The sequence below is a fragment of the Athene cunicularia genome (assembly GCF_003259725.1).
Source record: "Athene cunicularia isolate RWA chromosome 2 unlocalized genomic scaffold, athCun1 chr2_part1, whole genome shotgun sequence".
In the NCBI taxonomy this organism is placed as follows: Eukaryota; Metazoa; Chordata; class Aves; order Strigiformes; family Strigidae; genus Athene; species Athene cunicularia.
The window spans coordinates 144,105,930-144,121,335 of NW_020799095.1; the positions used below are offsets into that span (position 1 = coordinate 144,105,930).

General features: G+C 41.8%; 1 long non-coding RNA gene across 1 annotated transcript in view; it reads right to left on the reverse strand.

The window, feature by feature from the left end:
• Positions 1–3,658, reverse strand: part of LOC113476224 — an 18,563-nt gene extending 14,905 nt beyond the window's left edge. The window contains exon 1 of the long non-coding RNA XR_003397680.1: positions 3,385–3,658. This is a non-coding gene — a long non-coding RNA (uncharacterized LOC113476224). The remainder of the gene's footprint in view (positions 1–3,384) is intronic.
• Positions 3,659–15,406: the final 11,748 nt, after the last annotated feature.

Here is a 15,406-nt window from a genome sequence, read left to right on the forward strand (position 1 = left end):
TGGGGGGTGGGGTGGCTGAACTTGGCTTTGGGGTTCAGGGGGACAGAGCGAGGCGCTTCACATCACACCCAGTCATAATGGATGGAGCTTGGCTTGTGGGTACCACACAGGAGGAGAGCGATATGTGGTCCAGGCTGAGCCCTGCTGCTAATCACTGTCTGAAGTAATGAACTATACTGTCATTCCCTCCCCCACCTCATGCCCTCTCTCTGAAGCACTGCAGCTCCCCAAAGCCCAAGAAAGAGCCTTGGAGCCAACAGCAATGAAAAAAAGAAACACCCCAAAACAAGCACAGAGCTCAAAAGCCCTCAGTAATTCTGCTGTCTCTACTTAAATCTTCTCAAATTACATTTTTTTTTAGTGAAATAAATTAACTTCCTCTTGCTTGCATTTCCTTGTATTTGTGAGGACTATGAAACCACTGAGGAGCAAGTTGTCTTACAAACCCAATCCTACATGGGAACAGTTTCCAAACATGATTGGCATCGCCCTTCATGTAGCGCTCATGAAAGTGGACCCAAGTGGAAATAAAGATAATGATTTTGCCATGGGCCAACTTTAAAAGATGGATCTATTTTCATTTATTAAATGGCAGATTAAAAACTCTACAATCTGCTTGAAGAGTCTTGAGGGAAAAGCTGCAATCCAAACATGATCTGCTTTGCTCAGGTACGAAACAAAATTGCATTCTTTGGGTTTTTGTGGAAAACAGCACGAAAAGGAAGGGTTAAAAAGCTTTGGATGTGGGGAACAGTTTCAGTGAAAGTGGTTCAGTTCCTCTGGTCCATTTATCATCTGAGCAGAGAAACATCACTGTGCGTATGAAGTTAAGAACTCTATGCCTGTCAAAACTGTTTATCTGTACTTGCCAACAACAGCAAGAAAGGCAGGAGGACTGGCAGTCGTGATGGTGAATGAGTTGGACACATGGAGTGAGGGCGCATGAGTTGAACCTCCTCACTGATTCAGAGAGGGAAAATGAGAGAGGGAAAGACCATTAAAGCATGAAGGGTCTAATCTTGGAGAGTTTAATGATGCAGCTGGTTACCAAAAAAAAAAAAATGACCTTTTGCAGAATTTTTTCATGGACAGCTGAGTAGATAGGCCAGTTAGTCCTCATGCTGCTGAAGGTACAGGAGTAAATGCCCACAGGAACAGTTACTGGGGCATGTTGGCACATTAACAGTACTGGCCTTGGGGAGCTGAGTTGAGAATACTGCACTTACGATAATTCAAAACTAATGTGATAATCACTTATTAAGGAACTATTTAGTGCTTAGTATAATTATATTAAGAGGTATAAAAAATTCCCACAGTCTAACTCAAACATAACCTTAAACCTATGTGAGGGCTGTCAAGAAAAAAAAAAAAAAAAAAAAAAAAAAAAAAAGAAGGTTGTGCTCCTGCACTTCCTGGTCTGGGTGTGAGCAGAAGAGGAAATACCAAAATACCACCAGAAAAGCTATTCCCACAGCATTTCCAACATGACTGAGTCCAGAAATTTCTGACAGTCCTGTAAAAGAGGGGGAAAAAAACCCACAACTGACCCAGACCTAAGCCTCCTACTCACTGGAAAGCCAATGAAATTTCCAGAGCTAAGAGATTTGGGTAGACCTAGACATGTCTTTGTATTTCCCCTCAGTCCTCATCTATACTCTGTTTTTACTGTGGCTCACCGATCGTGGGTGACATTTGGACTCTGCCAGCTTTGAGATGAGTACATTTCTGCTGTAGCCAGTTTAATTGCATCTGTGACCACCGATCACCAAACTACATGTTAACTGCAAGGCAGGACACCATGGTCCAGTCTAACTCAGGTGAGGGGTTCCTTGTCCTCTCTTTCCTTTTTTTTTGGAGTCAGTCCCCTACAATGAAGAGTACAAACCTATGTACACAGCAAGAACCAACATTTTAATGCATAAAATGCCATCAGTTTCAGTGTTGCCCCATGTTAATAATTAAAACTGAATTCCTGAAGCCTTGCAGGCAGAAAAGACATGAGTTTGGTCAGGCTGGTCTCACACAAACCTTCCACTGATACCAGAGAAAACCTTGAAGAGCAGCGGGAACACATTCAAAGGATTGTGTGGAAAGCTGGCACACCAGGCAATTAGTTTAATACTTCAGATTTGGAAGCTCCACAAAGAATTTGGAAAATGGCTCTTTCCCTTTATTGGTATAAAAAAGGAAAATATTCTGTCCTGCTAAACTCCAAGAATTTAAATGTTAAAGTATCTTGATTGACATGAAGTATTATATACTGAGATTCAGGACATTTTCAATAGTCTAATGAAAATCAGGGCTAAAGTAAAATTACTATGGAAAGCTGTTTTCCCTGTAGATGTTTCCTAACATCTAAGCAATTTCTGAATCAAGCTTTTTTCCCTAAAATTAGAGAACCAAATCCCTGGAGCAGCTCCAAAGAGCAGCTCAGGAATGTTCATTGCAACCACAGCCTCCAGCTATGGGACAGAACAAAAGTTGCAACAGTAGTGATGCTTTATCTTCCACATCTTACACCAGCAACACTTCCATGGGTGCCAGCAATGAAATCTGCTTCCAAGAGGTCTGAAAAGAAGACTTTTTATTTTCAAATGCTGAGTCACTGATTTTGAGACTGATCAACTCATTACATTTGTGACTGTACTTTTAACTAAAACCACCTACAGCTAATAATGCCATCATGGACTCCCACATCCAAAAATGAAGCTAAAACCTTAGCTAAGCCTCATGCCTGAATGCAGCTTTCCAGTTCATTCAGAGCAGCACAGCACTCAGCATTTTCCCTCCAACAACAGAAAGCCCCTTTCTGGCCTCCGGGAACATTGCTGCATGAAATACGTTTTCATTCCTACTGCAAACTTATTTAAGAGACAATAGGAGAAATAGTTGGTACATGGATTCTTCTTAAAACTGAAATCTTTATCAACAATAAAATGTAAAAGGCCAAGGAAACATGCAAAGTCACTCAGAAAATTCTCATTTTTCTTTTAAGATTAATTTTTGCAGAGATTGAAACATTGCAGTTTACTCAATGTGGGCCCCATTCTGCAAGTCTTTTCTAACATGAGCTCTTTTTAAAGTCACTGAGCTTGTTTACATGAGTAAAAGTTACTTACATGAGTAAGGACTCCCAGAATCTGGCCTTATACATTTTGCTACAGTAAAGTTTACCTAGATGTTATCTGGGCTGTAGAGCAGCATGTATTTTTAGGAGTTAATAATGGACTTAAGTTGTTTTTTTTGAAAAAAGTTCTAACTTCAGCTTCACCCATCTGCTTTTTGCAGTTTGCTTAGCAGCCACACTGAATGGACGCGCTCAGCCTTTGTCCCTGTCTCAGAGCTGCTCGTTACCAACCACGCTCAGCCCCGATGTGCTCTAACTCACCAGGACGCGTGAAGTCTGAATTCCCATTCCAGATTTGGTCCTCAAACCTAAGGCCATTATTCCATCTCAGACTAAAACATATTCTCCCATAGGCAGCTGAAAAAGAGCATGTTTCTTCAGGTCTTCTTGCCACAAAAAATATAAAATAAAATGAAATTATAATAATAAAAAAAGAAATCCAATGTACGGCGATCCCCAGAGTTCTGGAGTCTAAGAGTGTTGATCTGCATCCATAAATGTCCTGACCGGTGAGGAGACACAGGCACTACAACTGGAAAGAGAGCAGGAAGGAAAACCTACCATGTGAGCAAAGTGAAAAAAAAAAAAAAAAAAAAAAGAGAGAAAAGGATCTGCTCAGTGGACAGCACTTGGGCTGATAGCAGGGATTTCAGGAAATCCAAACACTCAGACAGGAAATCTGAACACTGGATAAACATGCCATAATCTCCACAGATACAGTTAATGTGCAGCGTCTCCCGTTAACCCTTACCCTGCCCATGGCTGAGGCTGAAATCAGATATGCAACGCCTGGAAACACAAGCTGCCCTGGGGAGCTCCAAAGTCTGAGCGCTCCAAAGTCTGATCAGCAAGCAGCCCTGCGTTCAACCCTGCCCTCTCCTTCCCTCGCTGCCCTGGCAAGCACATTGTCCTCACTTTATTTCTACATAGTGATGCTTTAGTTAAAAAGTGTATGACTTTCCTCCTCTGAGAAGGAGATGAAACTGCACCCCGAGCGCTGCAACAGCAACCTGACTGAACGCCTGTGTGCCACCAATCGTGGCAGTCCTGAATTAGTTCTACCTGTTTTTCCCCTCTCTCTTGCTGTAACACAAGATTTATATGGCTGTCTGTGAGATACTTGCAGTGTACCAGTGATGATTTACTCCAGGGCTGGTGCAGCAGGTTTGGGGGGGCACCTTAGAAATTAGAGGCAGACCATTCTAAAAGGAACAGGGGGAGTCTGAAAGCTCCCTTTATGCCATTTCGTTGTGAAATTGAGGATCAAACTCTTGCAGTCCTCAGTAAAAGTAAGATGAAGCCTGTTTGGTTGCTTGTTTCTGGAATATAGACATTGCTCTTTGTATTTTGTGGTTCACTCCCCATCATTAAAAACATTTTTTTCTTCAAGGCTTCTTAATAGATTTCTGTTATATGAACTACCTTGGTTAAACTATTAATGTAAAACTCTTAGCTAGCTACAAAACTAACAAGAAGCAATAATATTTAGTAGAGCTGAGCCCTCGCTCCCACAGATGTGATTAATAACGTGAAGTTTACATGACAGTTAAATCCATAGGACTACAAGCACACACACACACACACACACACAGAGTTCAGCCCCTGCCTGTTTGCAGGATGGGGAATTCACTGTGTTTTCTTTAGGAGGACAATTGCAGGCTACACTGCTTTTCAGAGGTTACTGACTCCTAAGGCAAGGGCCTACTTCCAAAAATGCTTTTTCTCTCTTAAAATTGACTTTTTGGGACAGTCTGGCCTAAAGCACTTTGGAAAGAAAATACCATGTCTTTAGATTATCTGGTTCACCTAGGATAGCAATAAAAAATGATAAAAAGTAGTAACTTGGATTTCACTTTGCCATTTGCTGTTGGGAGTAATTAGACACAGAGGTAATATCCACTGACTGGTGCCCTTGCTTAAGGCACTGGCAATTAGCTCATCTGAAATAGCCTTCATGTAAGTCCCATGTGCAATATTAACCTATATCATTATGGTAAGGTACCCAGTAGGAACAAAATAGGAGAGCTATAGGAAAAGGCTTCCTTCAGCACATTCTGCTACTTACGGCGCTTATTATTTCAGACAGAAGCTCTGGCAAACCAGCATCTGTTACAGCATTCCCTGGAAGTGGCCAGGCTTGGAAATCATGCCTGATCTACTGAGACAGGTTGTGTTGGCCAAGCGACTCCGTGGGGAGCCTGGCAGCAGAGCTGGGATGGAAAAATGGGGCTTTTGGGGCATCCCTGCCTCAGGAAATCTCCCCTGGTTTCCAGCCCAGTTCTGAGTCAAGAAACCTGTTTCAAGTTGGGTCCTCATGTTGCCTGTCATTCTTTTACTACTTGTTAGGTTGTTAGGCCAGTGATGGAGATTGGTCCCTACGAGTGTGGCTGGAGCACGGGCAGCAGCATCTGTGCAAATAGCTGGTAGAACAAAGGCTTGGCTTTAGAGGCATGAAGTCATTCCCCTTGCCTAGCAAGCGCTACATGAAACAAGTACCAAATGGTTGCTTGATGATGTCAGGAGGGAACTGGTGGAAAAACGGAAAAATTAAAACATGTCAGGGATGGACTTTTTTTTTCTTCTTGTTCCATGTGCTTTGCCAGTGAGCTATTTCAGTTATTCACTTTTTTTCCATAGGAGTTCTTCTGTTGTCACAGTTTTTTTCACCTTTCCTTTTCTTGTATTTTCCCCTTAGTGCCACTCTTTCCAGTAGCAAAAGGAAAGGAAATATAGAGGAAAAGAATAAAGTGCAGCTTTTGCTTTTTAGTATAACTGGGAAAAAGATAAAATATTCATTAACCCTCAAAATACGTATTTTGAAAGAAATGCCTTTTAAGATTGAGAGACTTTTCATTTGAAAACATTCAAGCAGCTCTTGAAAAAAAGGATCTGGGGGAAGTGGGATATAATTTATTACCACCAACATCTGCTGTAAATCAGTTAGAGGTAGGCAAACATTCCCTGCCAGGGCACAGTTAGGTCAAGGTGAGAGGGGAAAAGCAATAATTAAAAAGACCAGCGTCCTCCAGCTACCTTCAATAGGCTGTAAGGAGAAGAGCAAGTGCTTGCTCTTCTTGCACGAAACTGGTTTTTTGTCTAGAAAAATTTCAAAGGGTAAAAAAAAAAATTCATTGTTAAACTACCGGTTTATAAAACAGCTGCACAATTTCCATACAGAACCACAAAAAGTATTATACTTTTCTGGTTTTATTAGTTAAAAAAATGTTGAAAAAAGGTTGTGCTTATTGTGGAAAGTTTCATTTGATGAGAAATTTCTGTTGAAAAGCTCTACAGAAAGGTGTTATTGTCAGTCTTGGTAAAAGAGAACAGGGATAGCATGGTAGGCAGAATAATGAAGCTGACAAAAATAAACCATACAGAAACATTTGAACAGAAACAGGGTAGAGAGAAAACTTCTAACTCAGGCCAGCAGAGCTATCAAAGCTACAAAGTGGATAAAGATTCCTGAAAGGGCACAGCAGCTGCAAAAAATCCACCATCACCTGAGGAAAAAAAAAGCCAGTGGCCTTACTCAATACAGCTGTGAAGGTGCTTGCTTTTAAATTGGAAGAAAACCCTCCATCACATCCACCCTTGATGTACTCACAGCGGCTGAACTTTCTTCTCACTTGCTCTATATCCCCAGGATGTAAATTTCTGTAGTCCTAGAGCTGATAACAAAATTCTCACTTCTTCCACAAGGAAATTTGTAGCTACTGAATTGTGACAAATCAGTTCATTAAAGATTGAATGTATGTGAAAGATAAAGCACATGAAATTATAATTGAGATTGTGAACAAAATGCTTGAGAAAGATTTATCATTAACCTATGAGGCCCCAAGCTCTGTTATTTTTCATGTTTCAGTAACAAGCATTATCATTATAAATAGGAAATTTTTGTTTTCACTATAGATTTGAAACGAAGATCAGTTCTTTAATTTTCACTGCCCTACTTACTGGATTTGAAGAAGACTTCAACAGAATAATTAAAACATTTGGAGGAAGAAATCTTAGGTCCCAGTTTTGTCATTATTCACCCTTCAGTCACCCCGAGGCTTTACATGCTTGAAAAAAAAAAATATATTCACGTGAAACTAATTTACTTTCCCTTTAGAGCATGGACAGCCCTGTGTGCTCAGCAGTTCTAGACCTCAGTAGCTACTAGAAACTGGATTCCAGAGAAATACTGTGACATGCTTAAACAAAGTTCCCCCATTCACACTGTGACTCTATCTGGATTTACAAAAACATATGCTAAAACTTAGCAAACATTAGAGAAAATGAGTAGAAAACACCAACCAAAAGGATTTCATAAACACTGACACAACTTACCATAAGCTATAAACACTATTTTTCTTGCAAAACTTCAGTAATTAACTGGTTTAGAGACTTCTTGCTGTGCTACAAAACATATCTCTTTGTGCACTGGCTTTCAATTTTAACATTTGCTCTGAGATCCCTGCCAATTTTATTACTAGTCCGCTCCTTCCTACATGAGCAGTCAAGGAGGTTTACTTTTGAGATCAGCATCCCTGCTGGCAATGTTGCATGAGGAAAAGCACCAGGCCCCCTTCATCCAGAAGCAAACCATGTGCTCTTACATTACACAAGAAATGTTACCACTTTCCGCACTGTTCATTCAGTGAAATACAGCAGAAGCTGTGTTCTAACAGGTTTAACGACATGTTTGTACATTTATTAAGCAAATAGCACCTCTTGACGTTACGAAAAGGTCGAGGCATTAGAAACTGCCTTGACAAGAAGCACTTGACCCTTGGTACGTACAGGCTGTACCAATGTGCAGGAGGCTGTCACATTCAATTTTCAACTGTTTTTATGGGGTTTTGTAGGGGGTTTTTTTAAGTAGAAAAAAAATCCAAAGCATTTCCTTTTTTTGCATCTCATTTTCATTCATTCTTCCTTGCTGCAATGGCAAAAAAAGGGGAATTTTTTCATAGTCCTGTTTTTCTCTCCTGAATTTTTTTTTTCCAGGGTGGCATGTGGAAAGAGGAAACCAAACACATGTTCAAACAGTTTTTTTAACCAGATCTGATCAAAGTATGCTCTATAGAAATATAATCATTTAAGAGTACTAAGGAAAACAGCTGTCACCTAAAGATGTCCCCATGGTGTGCGTGTAGCTGCTGTCTTCAGCTTTTGCTGGAGATACGTGGAAACTCCAGGTAACATTCAGAGACAACTATATGTTGATTTATACACCACAAACACCCGTAGTAATGAAATGCTGCTGTGTGGGGAAAAGGCTGAAATTTGAATTTCTGAGTTTTTCTGCATTGTTCCCTATAGGTTTCCAGGCCTATATGTTATGTTGAAAGGGCTGGATTAGGAGGACACCTTGGATGTGCTTTGAGCATCACACCAGGCTTGTTCTCCCTTGGTCACCAAAGTCTTCCCCAGCTTCCCTTTTTTTTGGGTGAAAAAGATGCCTCTTCAGTGTGTTGTCATTGGTTTGTTGCAGAAAATTTAAATGACAAACACAACACATGATTTCCAGACGTTAATAAACACTATGACAAACCTGCAGTTCATCACCAGATTGGTTTAGCAAGTATGAGATTTTTTTAAAAAAGAAATGTGTCTCATGATCTCACTCTTTGGAATTCATATCAGCAATAATTTTAAGCATGTTTTACAAATGAAGAATAGACACATACATATACACATACACATAAATATAAAAATTAGTGCTAGAATTATTGTCAATCCCTTATCACAAGGAGTTGAACATTTAAGAGTATGGATGGGTGCCATGAGACATGTCATAGACATCCAAGAGTCAACACTGTTATAAATGCTTCCGTCTCATATACTATAAGCACTGTATATTTGTATACAGCATAGACTGTATACAAAAGCTGTTAGCCTAGAGAGCTTTAGTGGGATCTGGAAAGTGAAAGGCCACAGGAAAAAAAAAAAAAAAAAAGTTATTTCTAATTCCTGTAAGTACAGCTTTTGGAAGAAAGTGATGACCATCATGGCAACATGTTTACAATGAGGAAGATAAACTCAAAACCAATTTTTTTCCCTATTACTGTAATCACAGAATCCTTTAGGATTAGACTTTTATGTGTATGAATATGTGTTTGTTGTCAAAATCCAAACCCTCAAATGCTGATGAAGAAACAGGACTGAGAAACAAAGCAGAAAGGTAAAAAAAAATATAAGCCTGTCCCTGAAGTATGTAGATGAGAATGAGATGGCCCAGCAGGCGAGTAGGTGGCGGGGTTACCTCCATTAGATCCAGTGAGTCAGAAAGTGCTGTATCCCGTGCTCAGAAGGGCTGCAGCTCCAGTTCTCCACTACCAATGCACCTGGGACCATCAGCAGAGAGGTCTGAGGGCTCTTGTCGAGAAGAACATAGTGAACATAGTGCCCAGAGAAGCTGTGGCTGCCCCCTCCCTGGCAGTGTTCAAGGCCAGGTTGGACGGGGCTTTGGGCAACCTGGGCTGGTGGAAGGTGTCCCTGCCCATGGCAGGGGGGTGGAACTGGGTGATCTTTAAGATCCCTTCCCACCCAAACCATTCTATGATTCTGTGATTAGAGAAGAGACTCGGTATGGGCTCTGCAGATGTCTTATTTCCATATTTCTCCCCATCACATCGCTGTTCTGGCTGGTTATTATCTGGTTATGGGCTTCTCCTTGGGAGAGGCTTCTTCAGCTCTTCTGTGGGAGGTGGTGGCTGCCTGCATCCCACTCTCACTTGCTGCAAGTCTCTCTGCGAGTGTTTGCCATCTGAAGCGCTCATCCTGGCTCAGTCAGGATATCTCACTTGTACTCTGCCACACCATCATCGGAGGTTTCAAACACTGCAGTATTATGCTGACCACACATCTATTTTAGGGCTACACAGCATGTCCATGGAGGAGGGTCATATGACACCAAGCATGAATTAATCCTCTTTCTGAATGACTCTTCTTGTGTTAAACATCTTGCTTTCCTACCTTTTAATTGCATCGCACACTGCCTTGCTGCCTTCGTGCTTCAGAAGGTGGTACCCATACCTCCTGGTGCTCAGGGCAGCCATGCAGCAGAGGTCATGTGGTGCTTCTCATACAAATGAGGGATTGTGACTTTTCATCATATGTAAATCAGGTGAGTTATCTGCTGTTCAGTCTTGGGTTACTGGGTGACTAAATGTCAGGGGTTTATAACCTACTACTAACACCCTAACACCTTCTGACCAGCTGCCTTCTGCCTGGGGCCCAGAGCATGCCCATGAAGTTTGGTGTGTCATGCCCCTTCTGATTCCTCTCCAGTCCTAAGATTCAGATTAAGTTGTTAATGAAGATTCTTTCACAGAATAACAGAATCAACTAGGTTGGAAAGAACCCTGAAGACCATCCAGTCCAACTGTTAGCCTAGCACTAAGAGTTCCCAACTACACCAGATTCCTCAGCGCTATGTCGACCCGACTCTTAAACCCCTCCAGGAATGGGGACTCCACCACCTCCCTGGGCAGCCCATTCCAACGCCCAACAACCCCTTCTGGAAAGAAATGCTTCCTAATATCCAGTCTAAACCTTCCCTGGTGCAATTTGAGGCCATTCCCTCTTGTCCTATCGCTTGTTACTTGGTTAAAGAGACTCATCCCCGGCTCTCTGCACCCTCCTGTCAGGGAGCTGTAGAGGGCGATGAGGTCTCCCCTCAGCCTCCTCTTCTCCAGACTAAACCCCCCCAGTTCCCTCAGCCATTCCCCGTACGACCTGTGCTCCAGACCCTGCCCCAGCTCCATTGCCCTTCTCTGGACACGTTCGAGTCATTCAATGTCCTTTTTGTAGTGAGGGGCCCAAAACTGAACACAGGAATCGAGGGGCGGCCTCACCAGTGCTGAGTACAGGGCTCAGATCCCTTCCCTGTCCCTGCTGGCCACGCTAGTGCTGACACCAGCCAGGATGCCATTGGCCTTCTTGGCCCCCTGGGCACACTGCTGGCTCCTGTTCAGCCGGCTGTCAATCACCCCCCAGGTCCCTCTCTGACTGGCAGCTCTCCAGCCACTCCTCCCCAAGCCTGTAGCGCTGCTGGGGGTTGTTGTGGCCCAAGGGCAGCCCCCGGCATTTGCCCTCAGTGAAAGACGGGCTTGGGGCATTGACCACCTCTCTAGGAAGCATGTTTCAGTGCTTGACCATCCTCTCTTCTTCACTACAAGAAAAACATTGAGGTGCTGGAGTGTGTCCAAAGAAGGGCAATGAATCTGTTGAAGGGTATAGAGCACAAGTCTTATCAGGAGCTGCTGAGGGAACTGGGATTATTTATTCTGGAGAAAAGAAGGCTCAGAGGAGACTTTATCACTCTCTACAACTACCTGAAAGGAGGCTGTAGTGAGGTGAGTGTCGGTCTCTTCTCCCAAGTAGCAAGTGACAGGACGAGAGGAAATGGCCTCAAGTTGCACCAGGGGAGGTTTAGATTGGATATTAGGAAAAATTTCTTCACTGAAAGGGTTATCAAGCACCAGAACATGCTGCCCAGGGAAGTGGTTGAGTCACTATCCCTGGAGGTATTTAAAAGACATATATATGTGGCGCTTAGGGACATGGTTAGTGGTGGACTTGGCAGTGTTAGGTTTATGGTTGGACTTGATCTTGAGGGTCTTTTCCAAACTAAATGACTCTATGATTCTGTGATTCTATGACACACTTCCTTATGTCAAGTCTAAGCCTCCCTTGGTGCAGCTTTGAACCATTCCCACATGTTCCTCTCCCCTTCCCCTCCTCAGGAGGCTGTACAGAGCAATGAGGTCATCCCTTAGCCTCCTTTTCTCCAAACTAGACAAACAGAAATTCCTCATCCGCTCCTCACAGGACATCCCTTCCAGCCCTGTCACCAGCTTTGTTGCCCTCCTCTGGATGCATTCAAGGACCGTCACATCCTTTTTTTACATTGTGGGGCCCAGAACTGCACACAGAAAAGTCAGATGCAACTTTGAGCCCTAAGCCAACACAGAGGCACAGACATATGTGTGTCTCAATTCTCCATGTACAAATGGGGACAATCACAATTTATGGCCTTACAATATATGACTCAAATTTGCTGCAGGTTACAGGTTGCACGTATGCTTCAGGGGTGGGATTTGTGAGGCCTAAGCGTGAGTTGTAAGGATGGGAAGCTATCTAACTTTTCTACCATTACAGCTCTAGTGGTTGGATTCTTCACTGTATAAGAAACTAGAGAAAATGTCATGCAAGGCAGACTGCATGACATCAGTTTTCCCTGTTTTGCTTCAACACTTGATATACATTCAATATGAAAGCTTGGTTTTGTCTCATAAAATGTACAATAAGTTTAGAAGAAAATAACATTCTTGTCTGGGGGAGCTCCAAATTAAATGATTTCTAAAATGAGCCTGAAATCAAGAACCACTGCTGCTTGCTGTGTGAAAAAGGAGAGGAATATTAACTTCTGTGGGAGGAGTGGTACCTTAAAAAAAACCGTTGCTATTGAATGCAAAGCTGGTTTGGAAGGCTCAGATAATTGGAAACACATGTTCCTGGCTGCAGGCGTATAACACACTGCAGAAAAAAAAAATAATAGAAAAGACATAGAGTATTTGAAAATATAGCAAGAGGAGTCAACATTTTACAACTTGTTAATAGTGACTATACCTGGAACATTGTTTCACTTTGCTATTAACCTTAAAAACACAAATATATCTGTAGACTTTCCAGTGTACACCAACTTTACATCCCAGGTATGTTGGATGATAGTATTATATAAGGAGAACATTTTAGTAAACTATCTGAACAAAGATGACTCATAATGATACAGATGAATATTTTATTTTAAACACAAAATGTTGTGAATTACTTAGCACCTAAAAATAACACGCCTCCCTTTTAACTTTCTATGAACTGTATTGACGTTGCAGGAATTTCTAACTTTTTCATTTCAGAAAATCATCCATCTTTTGTAATCTGTTAACGCCAATATCTCTTTTCAGGCCAAAGCTTTGAAACCAAAGCACACATAAACCCCCTCACACCCACACTCCCTTCAGTTTGCAGCTTTTTGTTCTGCCTCTCTCCCTTCTTGGGTAGTAGAAGTCACAGGAGGAAGAAAGGATGTGAAAATCTGCACAGAAAAATGAAGATTTAAGGTATACTGTAGAATACTATACATATACCATAGCCATACTGTAAGGGAGCGTAGATCTGTCACTTAAAACTGGGTGGGCAGAGCTGTTGCAAACCCCCTTCCCCATCTTTGGCCACTACGTTTCTTCCATGTTGGATATGTGGATATGTATTTCTCTCTCCTTGAACCATCTCTGATTTTCCCTCCCTCTCTTCTCAGCAGTGGTGAGTTTTGTAGCTCTCAGATGGCAGCGTACTGGCCCACTTGTATTCTAGGTCAGTCCTGGTCAGCTCTGGGCTGGCATATCCTATGTACCAGGGATGTCTTGGACAATTTTGATTACTGAAACCTAGATTTGTCTGCATATATGCTGGCTTTCCAAGATGTGAAAGGCACATCTCTTTCTGAAAAGCTATTTCATTGTCAGATTTCAAGTTCTTCTAATGGAGGGAAGAAGTTCCATGAACAAGACTTCCACAGTGCTGTAACATGGAGGTGGGGAGTGGAGGTGGAAACAGAGTTTTCCCTGCAACTTCATCATCTCAAATGACTCAAGCTTTTAAACTTCCTGAAATAAATAATTATTTTTTAATAGATCAGCCTGAGACAGACAGCTAAGGTAGAAAACGTGGCACAGATGTAATAGATACAGCATAGTGAACTAATTTTCTCAGGGTTTTGATTTGGTTGAGGCTATTTCAGTGATCGATGGTGCCTCCTGCAAAAGATTGTTATCCAAAGGCCACTGGAGTCAGCACAAAACTTCTCCTCAGCTTCTGTGAAATTCAGGTCAGTTTTCCAAATCAGTCAGTGCTGTGCCTTTCATGGGGAATACAACATATATGGTGCATCAAAAGCCAATTCTAACACTGCTTCACAGGTTTAGCATAACTTTGCATTTCATGTGTTTAATTTCCTCACACTGCTAATGTCACTCAGATTCCTTTCATCATGGGCCACCTTAACTGTGTAGCTTAATGTTTTTTTCTTCTGCTAGAAGCCGGGTAAATTATCTCATCTGCGAAAAGATGAAAGGACCCATCAGAGAAAAGACAGAAATAGATGCTGTACACTAAGGGATCTTGAATCTCCTGCGCAATGACCAGAGTATATTTTATTCCAGTAAGAATAGAAACTTATTCCCACGCCTACAGGTGTTTTCCAGCTTTTCTGTGATGAGCTCCACATCTCAATAAAGAAATTGCCTCATGGGCACTTACCGTCCGAGTCATTGTGTAACATCCCTGTGGCAATTTACATTACATGGAAAATCATACTGAAAAAGCATTTGTGCCTCTTTTTAAAAGGCCTTTAGAGTAATATGGGTATTGACCTTCCTGTAAAAGTTGACCATGGTTTCTGCTTTTGCTGTTTATCTCATCTCTTCTTCCCTTGGCTCAGTTCCTCTCAACTGAAGTCCAGGACGAAAGCCAGAATACTGCAGGCACAGTGATCTCACCAGTGCGCTGTGGACCACAGCTAAGGAATCTCCATCCCAGTCCTTTTCTAGTGTGAAGCTTCAGTGTGACATGCAAAGTGCTAACAGGATCACAGATCATATTTAATAAGCAAAATAAAAGAAAGGCAAGTCAACACCCCCAGTGATTACTTAAGAGAGAGGTTTACAGCCAAGTATAACACCTCTCCCTGATGCATTCGGCTGTATTTTTCCAGGGTCGTTTGCCTTGTTCTTGCAGAAATAACAGGATGGCACTGGGACCTGAACTCTGACTCTCTGCTGTTTCTGCTGTTCTGGATGCTGATGTTGCTCTTTCACAACAGCTGAGTTGGATCCAGATGGAAATGTGAATTATCTTTTTTCTAAAGAAGAAACATTAACAAAACCCCTGACACTTTTATATAGTTAAGAAGTTGCTTCTGTAATTTCTTGGCATGATAGATTGTAGACTATTAACATAGTCTAATTACTTACGGAAATATCAAATTGTTTCTTGTTAAAGTAACAGATTCAACATCAAGCCTCATAATCCTCATTCATTTTAAATACATGATTTTCAGCACTTTTGTGTAAAGAATGTCCAAAGAAAAGGACTTTTTTTTTCTTGGACTTTCAGAGATGGTCATGTTGGAAATTTCAAAATGGAATGATATATAGAATTGACTGCCCAGGAAAAATGTTTTAATACCTGAAAATGTATATAAATTCTGTGAACACTGTTCTCTTTTCA